We start from the raw sequence: 4,615 nt of genomic DNA, 5'->3' as shown, positions 1-4,615 counted from the left end.
GTAAAGGCAAAGGATATTAGGAAAAGGAAATTAGAGGGGCACCTGGGTGGCTCAGTCAGTTAAGTGTACGACTTTGGCTCAGGTCATGATGTTACAGTTTGTGGGTTTAAGCCCTGGGTCAGTTTCTGTACCAATAGCTCAAAGCCTAGAGACTGGTTCAGAGTGTATCTCTCTCTGCCCCTTTCCCAGTCACACTCTGGTTCTCTCAAAAATAAATAAACATTAAAAAAATTTTTTTCAGGGCACCTGGGTGACTCAGTTGGCTAAGTGTCTGACTTCGCCTCAGGTCATGATCTTACAGTTTGTGGGTTTGAGCCCCGCATCGGGCTCTGTACTGAGAGCTCAGAGCCTAGAGTCTGTTTTCAGATTCTGTGTCTCCTGCTCTCTGACCCTCCCTGACTCATGCTGTATCTTTCTCTCTCTCAGAAATAAAACCATTAAAAAAATTATTTAAAAAAATTTTTTTCAAGGCTAAGGATATTAGGAAATGAAATGAAATTAGGATATTGAACTGAAATGTATTGAAACTAACCAAAATTTTGATTGAAATTTTCAAATCAACCCAAAATGTTCATCACAGCATATTATAGCAAAAATTGTGGACAATCTCAGAGGAGCCAAGAAAAAATTAATTAACTCACAATACCTATAATAAAAGTCTGAAATTACACCTAATTTTAAAAAATGAATCCAGGGTACTTGGGTGGCTCAGTCAGTTAAGCGTTCAACTTCAGCTCAGATCATGATCTCACAGTTCATGGGTTCAAGCCTCATGTCAGGCTCTGTGCTGACAGCTCAGTAGTCAGATTCTGTGTCTCCCTACTCCTCCCTCTCTCTCTGACCCTCCCTGCTCACACTATCTCTCTCTCTCTCAGGAATAAGCAAAACATTAAAAAAAATTTTTTTAAGAAATAAAATGTTTGTATGACTCTTTGCTTGTTATTTCTCTATAGTCTTCAAACTTTTCTGCCCCACATATACAGCATAATTTTCATTTACAAAACTATACACATATAAATACCCATAGGTATAGAAGTGTTGACGCTCACACACACACAATACATAAAGAAACATAAGTTCTCCATCATGTGATAAATCATAACTTAATGTCTAATTATCCTTCAATACAAAATTATTTATATTATTTAGTTTGACAATAATCTTCATATTTGTCTACTTTTAACATGAATATTCCATATCACATGTTGTCCTGCTTTGAAAATGCTGCTCTATATTGCAGACTCTGAGCTTTAAAAGGCCAATGGGATTAATTTGTGAGCTTATAGATCAAATGACTCATGTAATTCTTTTTAATCACATGGTTTCCCTACTGCCTGCTACAGTACCTAATATATACAAATGTACACATAAACACAAAGATTTAAGAAAAAATTAGTTAAATTTAGTGTTTAATCTGAAAGGCAGGCAGGCTACACTGGAAACAGTGTCAGCCAATGGTTCTCCAAGTCTCTTTTAGGACCAGCAGCATCAGTTATCACCTGAGAATTTATCTGACATGCGAATATTCAAGAATCCCATTCCAGGTTTATATCATTTAAAGTCTGAGCAGAAAACAACCTGTATTTTTAACTAACCCTCAAGGTGATTTTTACTTAATGTTTAAAATTTAAGCACCACTTCGGTGTTTGCGAGGCATTGCTTAAAAGACTCAAAATCTGAGAAAGAAGTAAAACACTGCTCTAATATCATATAATTTCTGGTGATCATATCATAAATAGACAATTTAATATCCCATAACCCTTCAATTGAACTACTGGTATTTAATCAAAGGATAGAAAAATATAGATTTGAAAGGGCACGGGACCCCAATGTTTACAGCAGTGTCAACAATAGCCAACCTATGGAGAGAGCCCAAATGCCTATCGCCTAATGAATGGATACAGAGAATGTGGTATGTATGGTATAAACCCAGCCATCAAAAAAAGCGAAATCTTGCCATGTACAATGCGGATGGAGCCAGAATGTATTATGCTAAGAAAAATAAATCAGCAAAAATATGATTTTACTCAGATGTTGAATTTAAGAAACAAAAGAAAAGAACATATGGGGGGGAGTGAAGCAAACCACAGGAGACTGAAGCTTAACTGTAGAGAACAAATGGAGGCTTGATAAAAGGGAGGTGAGTGGGGGAAGGGCTAGACAGGGTTATTTAAGGGGGCACTTATTGGGGTGACTGGGTGGCTCAAGTCGGTTAAGCATCCAACTTTGGCTCAGGTCATTATCTCGCAGTTTATGCGTTAGAGCCCCATGTTGGGCTCTGTGCTGACAGCTCAGAGCCTGGAGCTTGCTTCAGATGCTATGTCTCCCTCTCTCTCTGACCCTCCCCTGCTCACAAGCGCGCTCTCCCTCTCTCTTTCTCTCTCTCTGAAATAAATGAAACATTAAAAAAAAATTTTAAAGAGGGCACTTAATTGTGATGAGCACTGGGTGTTACTTGTACATGATGAAACACTAATTTCTACACCTGGAACCAATTTTATCGTATATATTAACTTACCAGAATTAAAATAAAAACTTGAAGTAAAAACGATAAAATACTAAAACAAAAATTAAAAACTTAGACGTTCAAGGAAATAGCTATGTAAGGAATCTAACCAGGAAAAGAGGAAGGTGGACAATAATGTTAGGAGCCTCAATAACCATTTAAATCAGCAAAAACGATATTTAAGAACACAAACATACACGGGGCGCCTGGATGGCTCAGTCGGTTAAGCATCCGGCTTCAGCTCAGGTCATCTCACGGTTCATGGGTTTGAGCCCCGTGTCGGACTCTGTGCTGAGAGCCTGAAGCCTGTCTTCAGATTCTGCTACTCCCTCTCTCACTGACCCTACCCTGCTCACGCTGTCTCTATCTCTCTCTCAAAAATAAATTTTAAAAATATTAAAAAGAATTTTTTTACAAAGAGTAAAAATAAGCCAGCAGAAACAAAATGGGAATACAGTATGGAAAAGATAGGCATCCCTGATTCCTTTTTTCCAATACTTATTTTTGAGAGAGCGAGCGAGCGCGCGCAAGCATGAGCAGGGGAGGGGCAGAGAGAGCCGGACACACAGAATCCAAACAGGCTTCAGGCTCTGAGTTGTTAGCACAAAGCCCCCGACCTCACAAACTCTGAGATCATGACCTGAGCCATGAACAGAGGCTCAACCGACTGAGCCACCCACACGCCCCTCCTTTTTTTCCTTTTAAAATTATTTTCTGGGGCATGTGAATGGCCCAGTCAATCATCTCACATTGGCTCAGGTCATAATCTTGAGGTTCACGTGTTTGAGTCCCATGCCTGCTTTGAATCCTCTATCTCCTGCTCTCTTTGCCTCTCCCCAACTCATGTTTGCATGCTTTCTCTCTCAAAAGTAAGCAATGAAAAAACATCTTCTCATTCCCTTTTACATACTGATAGAAAATGAAATCCAGGGAAGCCTGGGTGGCTCAGTCGGTTGAGTGTCCGACTTCAGCTCAGGTCACGATCTCACAGTTCGTGGGTTCAAACCCTGCATCGGGCTCTGTGCTAACAGCCAGCTCAGAGCCTGGAGACTACTTCAGATTCTGTATCTCCCCGTCTCTCTCTGACCCTCCCGTGCTCACACTGTCTCTCTCACTATCTCTCAGAAATAAATAAAACATTAAAAATTTTTAAAAAAGAAAATGAAATCGAATCTTCAAATTACTAGCTCAAAATCATCTAAAATAAAAAAATATTTAGGTTTATTTTATATATTGAGAGAGAGAGAGTGTGTTTGCACAAGTCTGTGGGGAAAAGGAAGAGAGAGGGGAAGAGAGAATCTCAGTCTTCATGCTATCAGTGCAGAGCCCAATGTGGGGCTCAAACTCACAAAACTGTGATGTCATGACATGAGATGAGACCAAGAGTCAGATCCTTAACTGACTGAGCCACCCAGATGCCCCTAAAATGGCTTCTTAATTTGTTTTTCCAACGTTTATGTTTATTCACCATACAAAATTAAGTAATACATTAATCCCTGCACAACAAGCTGATTATGGAAATATGTCAAAATATAATAGAGAATCTACGACATTGCCACACTTATAGGGAGAGAATAAATATAACTCAATATTGACAAGTTTTTAAAACAAATAAAAAGGTAGATGCCTGGGTGGCTCAGCTGGTTAAGTGTTCGCCTTTGTGTCAGATCATAATCTTGCAATCTAAGAGTTCCAGCCCCGTATCAGACTCTGCTGTCAGCACGGAGCCTGCTTCAGATCCTCCGTGACTCTTTCTCTGCCCCACCCCTGCTTGCTCTTGCTCTCAAACAAAAAACATTTAAATAAATAAATAAAAGGGCATCAGAAATAAGAAAAGTTAATCAACTGTTATTTATGACAGTTATGACAGCAACTTCATGAAGAAGATAATGGATTAGACTAAAGGTGAGCTTCACCTCTCTTGAGACATCTTTTTCATTTTATACTGGTTAACTATTGAAGTAATGAAGACTATTAGCAAAGCCACAAAAATAGGAGAAATCAGAACTAGCATACAGATTTAGAAATAAATTCTCTAAGATTTCCCACCAAAATACTTTTCACATCTTTCTCCTTTAAAACAATCACTTTATTTCAAAGGAAATAAAA

Source organism: Crocuta crocuta, unplaced genomic scaffold (genome assembly GCF_008692635.1).
Source record: "Crocuta crocuta isolate KB4526 unplaced genomic scaffold, BGI_CrCroc_1.0 scaffold2088, whole genome shotgun sequence".
NCBI classification, from domain to species: Eukaryota; Metazoa; Chordata; class Mammalia; order Carnivora; family Hyaenidae; genus Crocuta; species Crocuta crocuta.
Note: the sequence above shows the minus strand (reverse complement) of the source record.